At 49.4% G+C, this 17,777-nt stretch overlaps 1 long non-coding RNA gene across 1 annotated transcript; it reads right to left on the reverse strand.

Moving 5' to 3' along the window:
- Positions 1-4,149: 4,149 nt before the first annotated feature.
- Positions 4,150-4,559, reverse strand: LOC122614780. Its single transcript, XR_006325764.1, has 3 exons — positions 4,465-4,559; positions 4,297-4,381; positions 4,150-4,226 (listed from the first exon to the last, which is right to left on the reverse strand). It is a non-coding gene; the product is annotated as an uncharacterized LOC122614780 (long non-coding RNA).
- Between the last annotated feature and the right edge of the window lie 13,218 nt (positions 4,560-17,777).

Below are 17,777 nucleotides of genomic sequence, written 5' to 3' on the forward strand. Positions count from 1 at the left end.
GTATTCAGTCGCTTGAAGAAGGCGAACCTGAAAATAAACCCGGAAAAATGCCAGTTCTTCAAACAAGAACTTCTGTACCTAGGGCACCGCGTCACAAGCCAAGGGATAGGCACGGACCCAGAGAAGGTAGCAGCGATAGCCCAGCTAGAGCCACCGTCATCGGTCCGAGAACTGAGGCAATACCTTGAAGTCGCATCGTGGTACCGACGTTTCGTGCCTGACTTCGCGCGCATTGTAAGGCCACTCAACGACCTCCTCCGCAAGGGTACCAAGTGGACATGGTCACAGGACCACCAGCAGGCCTTCGAGGAGGTAAAAGCCAGATTGGTTACCGACCCAGTCTTGGCGTGTCCCGACTTCGGGAGACCGTTCATCCTGCAAACGGACGCCAGTGACTACGGGATTGGGGCTATCCTCACACAGGACACAGAAGATGGCGAAAGGGTCATTTCATACTCCAGCCGGACCCTAAACGGAGCCGAGAAGAACTACTCGACAACAGAGAAGGAGTGCTTGGCAATTGTGTGGGCTATTCGGAAGCTAAAGCCGTACCTCGAGGGCTACCACTTTAAGGTAGTGACGGATCATATGGCGCTGAAGTGGCTGAACAGCATAGAAAGCCCTTCGGGAAGAATTGCCAGATGGGCATTGGAGCTGCAGCAGTACGACTTCGAGGTAGCATACAGGAAAGGCCAGTTGAACGTGGTAGCAGACGCATTGTCGAGGCAGCCACTGCCAGAGTCGGACTCAGCAGTACCAGATATGCTGAGAAGAACGCAGGACAAGGGGGCCGAATCAGAGTGCAGCTGGATCAAGGAAATGCGAGAAAAACTAAAAGCACAGCCTCAAAAGTTCCCAGACTACGTGTGGGAGGGTAGCACCCTTTACAGGCAGATTCCGCATACAGCAGGGAACGAAGATGTAGTGTCCTGGAAGCTATGTGTTCCGCGGCAGCTGAGAGAAACTGTCTTGCGTGAAAACCACGACTCCCCAGCAGCCGGTCATGTAGGCAGTCGGAAGACGATTGCACGGCTTGCAGCCCGGTACTACTGGCCAGGAATGCAGAGAGACGCAAGGTTCAAACCGAATCAGCGGCAGGCGGCGGGAAAGATGTTGACACAGATCCCAGAGGAACCCTGGGCGACAGTGTGCGCCGATTTCGTCGGACCACTACCAAGATCGAAGCACGGAAACAGTATGTTGTTGGTACTGATCGACAGGTTTTCGAAGTGGACGGAGTTGGTGCCGTTGCGAACAGCCACGGCGGAAACGTTGCAGAAAGCATTCAGGGAACGCATAGTCTCGCGATTTGGAGTACCGAAGGTGGTGATCACGGACAACGGCGTGCAGTTCACGAGTCGGGCCTTTAAGAAGTTCCTCAACGACATGGGGATAAAGCAGCAGTTTACGGCACCGTATACCCCTCAGGAGAATCCGACAGAGAGAGCAAACCGCACTGTGAAGACAATGATAGCACAGTTTGCCGGGCAGAACCAGAGGAATTGGGATGAAAGGTGGCCCGAAATCATGCTGGCTGTGAATTCCAGTGTTTCAGATTCCACAGGCTACTCACCGGCATTTTTGACACAGGGCCGCGAGCCAAGACTACCGAACGCACTCTATGACAGAGAAACGCTAGGTACGGGAAGGCAACCAGAGTCACCGGAAGGAAACGCTGAGAAGATGAGAGAGGTCTTCGAGATTGTGCGCAGGAACCTAGAGAGGGTGTCCCAGGACCAAGCAAGGCATTACAACCTGCGGAGAAGGCAGTGGAAGCCAAGCATTGGTGAAGTGGTGTGGGCCAAGGAGCACCATTTGTCTAAAGCGGCTGAAGGGTTTGCGGCCAAACTAGCTCCGAGGTTCGATGGACCGTATCAAATCGTGGATTTCATATCGCCAGTGATATGTAAGATTCGCCACCGGACGAACAAAAAGGAACGCACGATACATGTCAGCGATCTAAAACAGCAGGATCGGGAGGAGAAGGGGGACAAGAACGTGGAGTCGGATCCGTCAAAAGGAAGCAGGGAAGGCATGCAGGAGAAGTCCACAACACCTGAGAACGGACGGGGCTCGGCAACCGTTCTAGCGTCAGGCAAAGGCGAGAGTCAACGGGACAGACGGCGAGTCGGACAACCGTTTTAGCGTCAGGCCAAGGCGAGAGTCAACGGATGCAGACCACGAGCGGACCAGAGCACCAATGAACATTCCAGACGGAAGCGGGACAGAGGGGAAGAATGGAAGATAAGGATGGGCCCAGCTGGGCCCAGCTGGGCCAACAGCCCACCACCGGAAAGGGGGACCAGATCCGACTCTAGAAAAAAAAATCCCCACGAAGGAAGAAACAGACTATGGGTCCAGGACGGAAAGACAAAGAGGCCAGGCAACCGGGCAACAAGCTCGCTGAGTGTCCCGAAGAAAGAGGAGAGACGGTACGAGAATCAAGGTGACAGTACCGTAAGAACGAGCGTCTGTAGTCGGAGACCGACAAAGCCAGACTAAAGCCCGGGACCGAAGAACCAACACCAGAGAGCAGGTAGAAGGTGGGAAGAGATCGACGCCGACGTAGGCCGCCGTGGGACATAACAGTAAAGGTCTAAAAGGAAAGGGCGAAACCGAGGTGTAAAGGAGAGCCGAGCGAGGGGCTCGAGTCACAAGAAGTTCGACAACTAAGATGAGCGCAACCACCGAGATGCACCCTACAAGGAGGCTGGCCACTACGGGCCAGAGGGTCGAAGGACCCGTCGAGGGGCAAGGACGGTCGGGGGGTAGGCGTATGCCTAACCCTCGGCCCACCCAAGCTCCGAGGCGTGGTGCCGAGGACGAGCGGGGAGAGGACCCGGAGCCAGTGGTCACATCGGACGAAAGCGAGCTGGAGTGGGAGGAGGACCCAAAGGAGGAGATGAGGACCTGGCGGCTGAAGAGGGCCAGGAGCGGAACCGATAACCGGATCCTTCCGGGGACCGCGCCTGTGTTCGAGGAGGCAAGGCGGAACCCTAGAGGAAGCGGGGGGACGTCAGCCGCTATGGCTAACGCCATCGTGAAGATGCGGAGACTGGAGGCCGACCGGGTGGTGGCCATGGGAGCCCCGCATCCGGAACGGATGGCAGCGAAGGAGGAGTACGAGGCCGCCAAGGCAACGCGCGTCCGCATGCAGCAGCGGGCAGCCATGGCGGCCATGCACGAAGCCCTGCAGAGGTCGAGGACCAAGGAGGAGGAGGAGAAAAGGTGGCTCCAGGAGCTCGAAAGGGCAGAGGAAGAGGAGTGCGCGGCCTGGGAGCTGGTCGCCTGGCACGAGGGAGAAGCCGGCGGCAAAGGAAGGGAGGTACCCGCCACTCCGCGGTATATACATTCGGAGGAAGTGGTGAAAGAAGAGACCCCGGAGCCGTCCCCACCCCCGTCACCCATAGCGTCGACAAGGATCCCACCTACGCCCCTGCCACGGCACTGGCCACCCAGCCCCCCACCCAACCCGGTGCCGACCGCCCGTCCACCCACGGCTCCACCCACCCACCAGGAACCCCAGGACCCCGTGGGAAACAAGGACCCACCGACCCCACAAGCCGGGATGTCGCACCAAGTGCGGGAGTTCACGGAAGGAGGTAGACGTTGGCGGCAACAGATCGTCACGTGGACATGGCCGGTTGGCCCCGAAGCGCCCAAGGAAGAAGAGGCGCCGGTCCATGGCGGTTGGGCTCCGCCGACTCCGGACACTGCGGCAGAGCTGGAGAAGGGGCCATGGGTATGGCCATCACCCAAGCACACCCCAAGGCCCGGACTCCAGCGGCAGTCATCCGCTCCAGCGGTGGGTGTCCTCGCGTCCCGGCCGTCCTGGGTGCGGACGGCGTCTACGTCAGAAGTCCAGCGGTGGGCTCCGATTCCGGAGGCGGAGTGGCCCGCGGGAATTGTGGATGAGCCGGTGATCCGGGACGCCAAGCGCCGAGGTAGCCGCCGGTGCGTGGTCCTGCACCGCGGAAATGAGAGGTTCCGAGTTAGGGTAGCAGCAACTGGGATCCGATTGTTTGGGTTGGTGAACGAGGTCCAGGAAGCTAATCCCGCCCGGATTTAAAATAATAAAAAAAACAATAATATAACACGCAACACAAAACACGTAGCACATTATTTAAAGGGACGGATCACACGTACGCGCACAAAACACAGGATATATTTAGGTTTATATAGATTCAAATTCACATCGTATTAAAAGAATTGCATGTGGGCGAAATCTGGAAGAGAAGAGGAGTGGATATTAGTGGACCCATGAAAGAAGAAAAAAAAAGGGGCACAGGAACTCACGTGTGGGTCGAAGGGCGGCCTGAAAAGGAGTCCATCCACAAGTGCTGGTCCACCTCCAGGAAAAAGGGATCCATGTCGATGCCATCTAGAGCAAGGAAGTGCAGAAGTTCAGCATGCGCAAACACAAGAGAAGAAAATGTATATATAAAACCCAAAGAGGGCACTCACGTGTATGCGTGAAAGGTGAAATCCCGAAGAGAAAGCAGCCATCCGCGACATCTAGGTCCATCGAAGGGAGAGGGGGTCCGAAGAGAGTCCTAAGCTGAAAAGAGAAAGTGGAATGAAGGAAGGGAAAGGGAAATTTCAAAGAGGAAAACTTACCCAAAATTTCCTTCTGTTGTCAGCATTTGCGGAGTCACCATGTGCTTAGGGAAGGGGGCGCCTCGATCACAAGGCGGTCGATCGGCACTCGATAGTGTCAATCGATGGGCAAAAACATCGGAAAAAGCAGCACATGACGGGTCACACTATGGAAATACCAGGGTCACCAAGTGGCAACGCCGCCCCAACGGGAGTTATCGGGATCTATCGGTAACAATCGATCAACAGCAAATTGTGTGACCAGATGACGAGAAGACGAAAAAGTGGAATGCGAGAAGAAAAGCGTAGAACGAAGAAGCATCACGAATGAACAAATGAGCGGCAAAGTTTGAAAGGAAGAACGAGGAATATACTCAAAGGAGATCGGCGCTGTGGAACTCGAGATGGAGCTGTGAGCGTCGACGGAATCCCAAGAGTGTTCCGCGGTAACCGCAAGGCCGGATTTTAAATTTTCCCGAAGAAAGGGGGAGATGGGAGGAGTTAAAACTCCGCACAAATGCGAATAGTGATCGCATAAGAAGGGCCTGCCGTTGCCAGTTACGCAACAAGGCAAAGCGTAGTAACGGTAGTGCGAAGCCCGGAGAAAGAGAGTTTGGAGACTCTGGGCTGGAGGAAGAGAGTTTGGAGACTCTAAAGAAAGAGAGTTTGGAGACTCGGGAAGTGGAGAGAGAGAGGATGGAGACTCCGGACTTGCTGAAAAGAGAGTTTGGAGAGTCAGCAGGTTTAAAGGCAATTAACGGGACAAATCGAACTTTGGACCGGGCCAACGGTTAAATCATGGACTTTGGATCCGGGGACTGGAGACCAAAGGGATAAACCGTTAGAGGAGGCCTATATAAACAGGCCGAGCGCTGGAAGCAGGACGGACAGTCAAGGAAAGCAAGTGTACGAGTCAACAGCGTTACAACGACAGCAGCAGAGGAGCTACGATCGTGATAGTCACCAAGGAGCAAGATCGCTACGTCAAGACGTTCGGGACGAGAAGGTCTCCGAACTGAGACGCAGGTAGCTGAGGTCCAACGACGAAGCACGAGTAGCCAGGAGGCAAACAACAGGAGAGGCCAGACCTAAGCGGGCACCCGAGAAAGCGGCAGGGATTGTGGTGTAGACCCGGTGGACTGTGTAGGAGATCGCGTGCTTGAACCAGGCGATAGCCTGGTGTGTCCGTGCAATCCAAGCAGGCGTGGTACCGGCGCCGCCAGTCCGAACCAGACGTGGGGTTGACGCGTTGCTGTTCCACAGGCGTTTGCCTTGGGGATCACAGTCGTGAGCTTCCGTGAGTCTGCGTACGACAACAATTCCCAGCCCACGCGACGAGCGCCCGACAACAAAGGTCCGCGCCACCCAGGACGACGAAGGCGGTAAGACAGTGGAACCAGGCCGCTGAGCAGGACACCCAGGTCCGACCGCACCGGCAGAAGAGGAAAGGTAGGGTGGAACGTTCGTCTTTCACTGGGCGTCTTGCTACAGGGACTGCGGCGTATCCGGGCGACAGCGCGGTGCGTCGGAAGGAACTGGACAAGCGTCTGGCGGGACCGGCCGGGACAGAGCAAGGGACAAGAGGTTGTGGCTAGCTAGGCGTATGCCTTTGAGAGCCCACCAATTGTTCACCCTAGTCTGAGAACGGTGACGCTTCCCTAAGCCCTCGACCTTTCTCCGCACACGTCAGCGGCAATACCAGGCGAAGATCCGAGGCCACGACGAGCGAGAGCAGAGGCGTCCGGACAATTGAAATACATTGTAAACTGAGATCGAATAAAGACCCGAGAACGAAACTGCGAGTGTTATTACTGGTAACCGGGTGATCACGTTATTCTATAAATTTGGTGGGACGAACACACAAACTCTACTGAGCTAGCCGCACGTATTTCGTAGCGAGCAGACCAAGCAAATCAGTTCGTTACACAATGCATAAACATTGATGGATCCATAAGCTGCCCGCCATAAAATCCGTTGAAAATGGGCGTCTTCCGGGTGCACATCGATACAGCGATACATTCTGTATATCCGCCGTGAAAGCGAAACGATATTTCCAATTGAGTATGGCTGCCGACATGTCGTTCTGCAGCACTGGACCGACCCAGTCTAAAGAATGTCGTTTAAAGATCATCCATTGCTAGTCCTTAAGGAGGCATCGAAGGTGATTCACTGTTTGGTCGATTGAGAATCCTTCTTCAAGACAGCGTGATGCGGGAGCACACAGGATGCTATGTGCCTATTCGTGGAAGTATTCCTTACAGAACTGCTTTCACTGCCCACCGCCGGCGCTATTTGCTCGAGCGCGGAAGTAACTGAATTGAGAACATATGCAGTGGTAAACGGCCCTATCCGAGCGCCTTGAGAGCTCCTGTGCATTATGCACTTGCACTCCTTTGCATCCATTATGACCAGCCAATCATTCAAAAATGATTCTAAATCCTTATACGTAGGAACGGTGGCACCGCTTCCTTGATAATGCTCCCAAGCGTTGTGAGCCTCCTTGTGCGAACTCGATGCTACGTAATGCGCCAACCAGTGCTGCGATTACCCGTCCAAGGCTTGAACGCGGCGAAATGCGGAAACATTGACATTTTTCCTTTTGCAGCCTGGGCAACGCGTAAATTCATGTGGTGCGAAAAAACGAGACGAGGATTATTGTATCTTTTAATCATCAGTCTCCAACCCACGGCGAAATTTGCCTCCGTGAGCTGCATTTGTCGGATGTCATTATCGCGCCCTTCTGGCAACGACTCTTTGAGAAAGTCTAACCGTTGCACAATGCTTAGATTGTTGTTGTTGTGTATAAGGCTTGTGAAGGCGTCATAGTAGCCTGCCCAGTCCACACATTCACTCGAAAATTTCGGCACTGTCATCTGTGGCATGTTTACCCGCACTTTCGGATCGGCGCCCCCACCTGCTTGTGGCGGGGGCAGAGGATTCTCGGGTGAAAGTTTATTTAAGTCCTCTGCGATGGCGCATTAGGCGTCCATATAGCGCTCCTCGAATTCCGACTGGAAATTCTTCGCGACATAGTTCGAACCAGCGAACCCTTATAGGTTCACGATCACGGAATCCGTGCCCCGAAACGTGTTCCGCAACTCTTCCACTTGCTATAGGCGCTTCTTTAAATAAATACTCGTTTTCCTTAACTGCGAATCCTTCTTAAAATTCTGCAACGTCGATTTAAGGGACTGGTACCGATTTGACTGCAAATTTACTAATTGATCCAATATCGGAGCCTCTGAATCCGTTTGTGCACCAAATTAGACTTACAAGAAAGCCGCTAAAAAACAATAGAAGCAAGCGTCACCTGCGGCGCCTATGTATCCCCGATAGGCGAGGAAGAAGAAGCCAAATTCCAAAACAGCCGTTGCTGCATCTATTTATCGCAGTTTTATTTATTATGCGTTTAAATTATTTCAGGCAATGTGCCGAGTCGAATTGCAACTTAACGCGGTTGCGATCTAACGTAATCTATTTACACACAAAACTTTTCGAATTTAAATTTTTACACTTGCAGGTTCCCCTCATGGGCCACCTTGTAAAGTTGTGTCCCCTTATATATGGTTAAATAGGGGTCATCGTAAGAGGGGTTCCCCGGCAAGAGTAAGTTATGCTCGGCCGTAATTATGTGAGTTGAATTTGCTTATTTTCATTGTCACTGCAGTGTTCATATATGCCAAGCGGACTCCGCCTTTGACGATGTAAATTATTGAGGCTGCGGGATACAATCTTTTCCTATGTATGGTGAGGTCTTCAATAATCTCAATATTGCCAGAAACACGAACAACACCGCGATGAAATCAATGAGTACGCTGTACGCAGTAGGCTGCTAGCCTATAATATCATCTTTGTGGTTGATTACTTCCACGACGTTGATCACATTGGCTATATTGGCTTGGCTTGAACTTCTTACCGCCCATCTTGAGACTTCTTCTATATTGCTTTGAATTGTTAGTCTTCCTTCACAAGGCGCCCTCTTGATTCCTGTCTGTTGGTTCCTTCTTCCCCTTATTATTCCAATCCAGTACTCTGGAATGGAATTCCTTAATTTTTGAGACGGTCTCTTCTTGGTAGGTGGCTCCTTCAGTATGTCGGTAAAGTCGCCTCCCTAGAAGGTCTCCTCCTGAATGAATGCTTAATCGGGGGCTGAGGTCTTTTTATACCAGCATAGAGCTCTCTCTGGACTACTTCGGTCATCAGTTCCAACGAGATAGTTGACCCCTTTGCTCTGCTGTAGAGTCTGGCTGGTTTTATGTGTGAATCTTCAAAGTCTTGTGATCTTACAAATAGGGTGTACGTATCGCCCGCATCGAGCGGTGGTTGAGTGCGAGTTCAGAGCGATTTGAAAGCGGGTTGGGAGCGAGTTAGTCTATTTTGATTTGTGCACGATTCAAATAAGTTTTTAACCCATTGAGTTTTCTATTTATATCAGTTGTAAGAAGTATACTAGATATGTTGAGAAGTATGTAACAGGTAATGTAAGCTTTTCCGACCCAAAAAGTAAACATACTTCTGATCAGAATTAATAGCAGAGTCGATCTGGCTATGTCCGACTCTCTTCTGTTCGTATGAACCCCTCGATCCCAGAGCTTAGAGCTAGAAAGTTGAAATTAAGTATGCAGATCCCAGAAAGTTAGACGCAGCGCATTTGTTGCTACGTCCACTCTCACGCCTACAAACCGTCCAAAACTGTCACTCTTAACAAATTTATTCATATTTTTGAATGTTTCTTGTTAGTCTTGTAAATTTTTATCGATTTACCAAAAACATTTTGCCACTCCCACACTTTTTAAAATGGTGTTGACATATTTTCATTTTATTGTTTGTCTTTCCAATTTCTATCGATATCGATATGCTAAACAAAATATTGGCAACGCCTACCGTAACGCCCACAAATCGTCCAAAACTGCCACGCCCACACTTTTGAAAAAGGTTTTGATATTTTTTCATTAGTCTTGAAAGCCACGCCCATTAGGTGAGTATCTGATTGTCGGGAAACTCGACTTTCTTTCGTGCGTTGCTTAGGTGTTTTCCACAGCTCTTGAAAATGTTGTTAAGCTTATGTTGGAACTGAAAGATATTTGGAGCAATTTGAACCACTCTAACGCCCACTAACCCCCAAAAACTGTCATTGCTGAAATTTCCCCTTCGCACTTCGACTAGCTAAGTAACGGGTATCAGATAGTCGGGGAACTCGACTATAGCGTTCTCTCTTGTTTTTATTTCTAAGAGAATATATGTATATATAAAATATATAAAGAAAATGCAGGAACTGTGTTCCGTCAAACGTACTTTCATCCTAAGCGATGAGATCTCGACGCGTTGGATCCTGGATGTTACTTGGAATGGAATGGAATTATACATACATATATATTCGTGCGCCAACAAATTATAGATTAAACAAATACGTAATTTGTAGAGTTATATATGGTTAAATAGGGGTCATTGCAAGAGGGGTTCCCCGGCAATAACACAGTCGAATTAATTTCAATCGGTATAATTATTCACTGATTTACTTTAAGCTATGCTAAGATTATGTACAGGCGAGTGTGTGTGTGTATATAAAAAGAAATAGATAGTTAGACCGGTGGCGGGCGTTCAGCGTTGTGTGCAAATTTAGACTGATTTTTGGCCTGTCCTCCATTCTCCTTCTCCTCGTTGTATGCGTTACGCAGAAACGAGCGAGCGATCAGCTGATCGCTGCTCTCCCGCACATTGGGACAAGCAGCAAATTGAACATTCCGCCCGCTAATGCTAAACGTAGCATGAAAAATCTCGCATGTCCGGTCCATCATGCCAGGTGGGGTAGAATCTAGCTTGGAGAAAATGATACAAGAAGTGTGCGCAAGAAATAATTTTCCATGATTGAGGTGTGTAAGTGAGAGCGCTTAAGAACGGATTGGAAGCGGACACAGTTTCGACACTGACAGTTTTAAATGACCCTGCTGGGTTTTAAGCGTTACTACTCGGACTAACGCATCCGTTCCTGGGTGCAACTCGACGACACGTCCTAGTAACCATTGTGACGGCGGAAATCGGTCATCCTTGATGATGACAAGGTCGTTGAGCTGAAAACCTTCAGCCTCCTGAGTCTGGGTCTCTGCTGCAGATAAGCTAGCCAGTCTGGACTCCAGGCCTTCCAAAAATGTCGTATCACGGTTTGATGAATGAGAAACTGCTCCACGAAGAACTTGGATTGTGGTCGATATTCCCGAGGCGCCAGCATTGAGTCCCCGAACAAAAAATGAGACGGCGTGAGCACCTCTAACTCGTCGTCTGCATCAGCTGTGAGCGGCCGTGAGTTGAGGCATGCTTCTATGCTTATAAGCACCGTTGACAACTCCTCATAGGTCAGACCCTCTTAAAGTGATGTTTTACCGACTTCACATTAGCCTCCCAAAGCCCGCCAAAATTGGGCGACTGAGGGGTATTGAAGTGCCATGTGGTCCGCTGCGAAGCAAGCTTGGGAGCTATGAGCTTCTCGTAGTCATCCTTGAGCCTGCCGTAGAACGCCTTCATTAAATTGTCCGCGTCCACAAAGTTGGTTCCGTTGTCACTGTAGAGATGCTGAACCATTCCTCGTCGACCGGTGAATCTGTACACAGCAAGAAGAAAATGCTCCATCGTGAGGCCTGTCACCGCTTCTAAGTGAACCGCCTTTGTTGCAAAACAAATGTCCCTTGTCCCTCGCAAATGTGCTGCCTTCAGCTCTATAGCGCCTATGTAGTCAACTCCCGTCGCCAGAAACGGTTTACTATGAGCTGTGTCGAAGCGATTGGCCTGGTCCGAAAGCACCTTACACATTTCCGTACAACTGTTTGGACGGCTCGTCTTCCTGTCAGTATCCAGAACCGCTGGCGAGTGTGTGCGATAGCGAACAGAGCATAGTCCAGCTCCTGAATGCTTAGAGGACCTGTGCACCTTTCTCCTTTTCTGATAGCATTGGTTTTGAACCGAAATATATATGCTATGACTCGTACCACCTGGCTAAAACTCGAAAAACTTCCCAGAAGCGATGACCTTAGGACTGCGTGGTGAACGCGAACGTTGTTCGCCATTGCCTCTAGCGCGGCATCACTCATGTCGACCTGTCCGATCTCCGTCGAAGGCCAGTATCCTTGACTGCGTGTAAGCCACTCCGGGCCTTCCCACCACAAGGCAAAGTTCTTCAGCTCACTCGGAAGCAGCCTTCTTGTCGCACAGTCCGCTGGATTCTCGCTAGTTCCGACATGTCTTCATAGAGATGGTGAGGAGTGATCCAGGATGAAGGCGACCCTGTTAGCGACGAAAGTCTTCCATCTATTGACGTCCCCATGCAGCCAATGCAGCAGAATTGTAGCATCCGTCCAATAAAAGGTCTTGATGGGAAGGTCCTTTAGCCACTTGGTCGTGGTCAGCCATTTGACCAATTTGACCGCTAGTACTGCACCACTCAGCTTCGTTCGAGGTATGGTTAAGGGTTTAGTAGAAGTAACCTTTGATTTTGCAGTCAAAAGCGCAGAATGCGTGAAGCTGAGCTGAAACTATGGATCGAGGAGCATAATAATCCACCGCTGTATGCTTATACCGTCGATCTTAAGCAAGCTGTTTCGAAATGCTTGCCACCGTTCCGAAAGAGCATTAGGAACCTCGTCGTCCCAATCCAGGGCCGTCAGAGTGCCGTCGGCATGAGCTTTCTTGGCCATGGTTACCTACTTCAAAATCAACCTCCCTGAGATGATGACTGGCGCGATGAGACCCAGCGGGTCGAACAACCTCGCTATGCTCGACAGGATCGTCCTTTTGGTGTAACTAGCTGGTATCACAAAATTGACCTGGAACTTAAAGCAGTTCTTATTTGGGAGCCAATACATTCCTAGCGCCTTGATAGAATCCGTACTGGCCCAGTTCGCTTTAGGAAACGACGCTCATCCTTCGCTAACTGTTGAATGACCCTGATGGCCGTGAAGGGTGTAGAAGCCGTTCCGAATGTTAGCGTTGACAATGCATAAACATTGATGGATCCATAAGCTGCCCGCCATAAAATCCGTTGAAATTGGGCGTCTTCCGGGTGCACATCGATACAGCGATACATTCTGTATCCGCCGTGAAAGTGAAACGATATTTCCAATTGATAATGGCTGCCGACATGTCGTTCTGCAGCACTGGACCGACCCAGTCCAAAGAATGTCGTTTACAGATCGTCCATTGCTAGTCCTTAAGGAGGCATCGAAGGTGATTCACTGTTTGGTCGATTGAGAATCCTTCTTCAAGACAGCGTGATGCGGGAGCACACAGGATGCTACGTGCCTATTCGTGGAAGTATTCCTTACAGAACTGCTTTCACTGCCCACCGCCGGCGCTATTTGCTCGAGCGCGGAAGTAACTGAATTGAGAACATATGCTAAATCAACACCTTAAGTGAAATTTGGGTTAATAATACTACTGATTTCGAAATTTACTGTGTACTTGCAACGACGACCGCCCCCGGGACACACCCCAAAAGTAGATGCTCGGGTGGCTGACCGCTTTAGTTGCATAGACTGAACGACGTGTTCCGATACTATGGTTGCCTCAGATCCTTGATCGAAGAGAGCATTTATGTCTGCTTGTAGGCCGTTGACCGGATTTCGTACGGCGATACGAGCAGTGGCGAGAAGCACATTCCTCGAAGGGACATTCGATGAAGTTGCCGAATGGCATCTGTAAGATGCGTGCGGTTTTGGGTCCTCCGTCGCTTGCAGGCTTTGCTGAGATACGTTCTCCATGGCTGCATGTGCACTAAGAGGCGGCGCTAGAGGCCGGATCAGATGCGGCTGTGCGCGACTCGACGATTGATTATGAGCCACTACTGGGAAATGCAACAGCGTGTGATGGCGCTGTGATTTGCTCAAGCAATTAATGCATAATTTCGCTCTGATCACTATATCCTTCCTCCTGTAAGAATCGCAAGACGTGGTCGCCGCCGCAGTGGTAAACGGCCCTATCCGAGCGCCTTGAGAGCTCCTTTGCATTATGCACTTGCACTCCTTTGCATCCATTATGACCAGCCAATCATTCAAAAATGATTCTAAATCCTTATACGTAGGAACGGTGGCACCGCTTCCTTGATAATGCTCCCAAGCGTTGTGAGCCTCCTTGCTGCGATTACCCGTCCAAGGCTTGAACGCGGTGAAATGCGGAAACATTGACATTTTTCCTTTTGCAGCCTGGGCAACGCGTAAATTCATGTGGTGCGAATAAACGAGACGAGGATTATTGTATCTATTAATCATCAGTCTCCAACCCACGGCGTAATTTGCCTCCGTGAGCTGCATTTGTCGGATGTCATTATCGCGCCCTTCTGGCAACGACTCTTTGAGAAAGTCCAACCGTTGCACATTGCTCAGATTGTTGTTGTTGTGTATAAGGCTTGTGAAGGCGTCATAGTAGCCTGCCCAGTCCACACATTCACTCGAAAATTTCGGCACTGTCATCTGTGGCATGCTTGTGGCGGGGGCAGAGGATTCTCGGGTGAAAGTTTATTAAAGTCCTCTGCGATGGCGCATTAGGCGACCATACAGCGCTCCTAAAATTCCGACTGGAAATTCTTCGCGACATAGTTCGAACCAGCGAACCCTTATAGGTTCACGATCACGGAATCCGTGCCCCGAAACGTGTTCCGCAACTCTTCCACTTGCTATAGACGCTTCTTTAAATAAATACTCGTTTTCCTTAACTGCGAATCCTTCTTAAAATTCTGCAACGTCGATTTAAGGGACTAGTACCGATTTGACTGCAAATTTACTAATTGATCCAATATCGGAGCCTCTGAATCCGTTTGTGCACCAAATTAGACTTACAAGAAAGCCGCCAAAAAACAATAGAAGCAAGCGTCACCTGCGGCGCCTATGTATCCCCGATAGGCGAGGAAGAAGAAGCCAAATTCCAAAACAGCCGTTGCTGCATCTATTTATCGCAGTTTTATTTATTATGCGTTTAAATTATTTCAGGCAATGTGCCGAGTCGAATTGCATCTTAACGCGGTTGCGATCTAACGTAATCTATTTACACACAAAACTTTTCGAATTTAAATTTTTACACTTGCAGGTTCCCCTCATGGGCCTCCACGTAAAGTTGTGTCCCCTTATATATGGTTAAATAGGGGTCATTGTAAGAGGGGTTCCCCGGCAAGAGTAAGTTATGCTCGGCCGTAATTATGTGAGTTTAATTTGCTTATTTTCATTGTCACTGCAGTGTTCATATATGCCAAGCGGACTCCGCCTTTGACGATGTAAATTATTGAGGCTGCGGGATGCTGGATACAATCATTTTCAATGTATGGTGAGGTCATTAATAATCTCAATATTGCCAGAAACACGAACAACACCGCGATGAAATCAATGCGTACGCTGTACGCTGTACGCTGTAGGCTGCTAGCCTATAATCTCATCTTTGTGGTTGATTACTTCCACGACGTTGATCACATTGGCTATATTGGCTTGGCTTAAACTACTTACCGCCCATCTTGAGACTTCTTCTATATTGCTTTGAATTGTCAGTCTTCCTTCACAAGGCGCCCTCTTGATTCCTGTCTGTTGGTTCCTTCTTCCCCTTATTATTCCAGTCCAGTACTCTGGAATTGAATTCCTTAATTTTTGAGACGGTCTCTTCTTGGTAGGTGGCTCCTTCAGTATGTCGGTAAAGTCGCCTCCCTAGAAGGTCTCCTCCTGAATGAATGCGTAATCGGGGGCTGAGGTCTTTTTATACCAGCATAGAGCTCTCTCTGGACTACTTCGGTCATCAGTTCCAACGAGATAGTTGACCCCTTTCCCTGCTGTAGAGTCTGGCTGGTTTTATGTGTGAATCTTCAAAGTCTTATGATCTTACAAATAGGGTGTACGTATCGCCCGCATCGAGCGGTGGTTGAGTGCGAGTTCAGAGCGAGTTGAAAGCGGGTTGAGAGCGAGTTATACCGAGTTAAACTCTTATCGAAAACTTATATTTGTTTTTGCTTAAAAGAGCGGTGGACCAAATTATTTAAATAATCGATTTATGAACAGATTTATCATACCTCCGTTCTGTTCGCGAGTGAGTCTATTTTGATTTGTGCACGATTCAAAGAAGTTTTTAACCCATTGAGTTTTCTATTTACAGTGGCGTGCAAGTATGAGTACATGTTTGCAACTTTTGACTGTTGGCCTAAATAAAAAAGGTATTAGTTAAGCAAATGAACCCAAATTTTTACTGTTGATTCTTTGATTATTTATTTACAAATTCAACAATATACAACAATAATGTAATTCTTTTCGTCACATTCCAGCAAGATGGAGATCCGAACACACGTCCAAAATCGTGGAGGAATGGATCGAAAATCAAGATTTTAAGTTAATGGAGTGGCCAGCTCAGAGTCCTGATCTCAATCCAATCGAAAATTTGTGGTCGATTGTGAAAAGACGATTGGGACACTACGAATCGGTTGCAGCAAACCAACACGAGATGCAGCAACGAATCCAGCAAGAATGGAAAGCTGTTCCGAAGGAAATTATTCAAAATCTGGTGGAAAGTATGCCAAAGCGTATAAAAAGCGTCATCAGAATTAAGGGTCTTTGGACTAAGTACTAAAAGATAAGCTTTTGTTGAAAAATTCAAATTGAGCATAATTGAGTACATGCGAGTTAATTTAAATTTTATTTTTTTCCTAACGAAAAGCCGGGGAAGCAGCTCACTCGGAAGCAGCCTTCTTGTCGCACAGTCCGCTGGATTCTCGCTAGTTCCGACATGTCTTCATAGAGATGGTGAGGAGTGATCCAGGATGAAGGCGACCCTGTTAGCGACGAAAGTCTTCCATCTATTGACGTCCCCATCCAGCCAATGCAGCAGAATTGTAGCATCCGTCCAATAAAAGGTCTTGATGGGAAGGTCCTTTAGCCACTTGGCCGTGGTCAGCCATTTGACCAATTTGACCGCTAGTACTGCACCACTCATCTTCGTTCGTGGTATGGTTAAGGGTTTAGTAGGAGTAACCTTTGATTTTGCAGTCAAAAGCGCAGAATGCGTGAAGCTGAGCTGAAACTATGGATCGAGGAGCATAATAATCCACCGCTGTATGCTTATACCGTCGATCTTAAGCAAGCTGTTTCGAAATGCTTGCCACTGTTCCGAAAGAGCATTAGGAACCTCGTCGTCCCAATCCAGGGCCGTCAGAGTGCCGTCGGCATGAGCTTTCTTGGCCATGGTTACCTACTTCATACCTACTTCACTGGCGCGATGAAGATGACCCAGCGGGTCGAACAGCCTCGCTATGCTCGAGAGGATCGTCCTTTTGGTGTAACTAGCTGGTATCACAAAATTGACCTGGAACTTAAAGCAGTTCTTATTTGGGAGCCAATACATTCCTAGCGCCTTGATAGGATCCGTACTGGCCCAGTTCGCTTTAGGAAATGAACGCCGCTCATCCTTCGCTAACTGCTGAATGACCCTGATGGCCCTGAAGGGTGCAGAAGCCGTTCCGAATGTTAGCGTTGACAATGCATAAACATTGATGGATCCATAAGCTGCCCGCCATAAAATCCGTTGAAATTGGGCGTCTTCCGGGTGCACATCGATACAGCGATACATTCTGTATATCCGCCGTGAAAGCGAAACGATATTTCCAATTGATAATGGTTGCCGACATGTCGTTCTGCAGCACTGGACCGACCCAGTCCAAAGAATGTCGTTTAAAGATCATCCATTGCTAGTCCTTAAGGAGGCATCGAAGGTGATTCACTGTTTGGTCGATTGAGAATCCTTCTTCAAGACAGCGTGATGCGGGAGCACACAGGATGCTACGTGCCTATTCGTGGAAGTATTCCTTACATAACTGCTTTCACTGCCCACCGCCGGCGCTATTTGCTCGAGCGCGGAAGTAACTGAATTGAGAACATATGCTAAATCAACACCTAAAGTGAAATTTGGGTTAATAATACTACTGATTTCGAAATTTACTGTGTACTTGCAACGACGACCGCCCCCGGGACCCACCCCAAAAGTAGATGATCGGGTGGCTGACCGCTTTAGTTGCATAGACTGAACGACGTGTTCCGATACTATGGTTGCCTCAGATCCTTGATCGAAGAGAGCATTTATGTCTGCTTGTAGGCCGAGTGGCGAGAAGCACATTCCTCGAAGGGACATTCGATGAAGTTGCCGAATGGCATCTTTAAGATGCGTGCGGT

The sequence above is a fragment of the Drosophila teissieri genome, chromosome 2R, assembly GCF_016746235.2.
Source record: "Drosophila teissieri strain GT53w chromosome 2R, Prin_Dtei_1.1, whole genome shotgun sequence".
In the NCBI taxonomy this organism is placed as follows: Eukaryota; Metazoa; Arthropoda; class Insecta; order Diptera; family Drosophilidae; genus Drosophila; species Drosophila teissieri.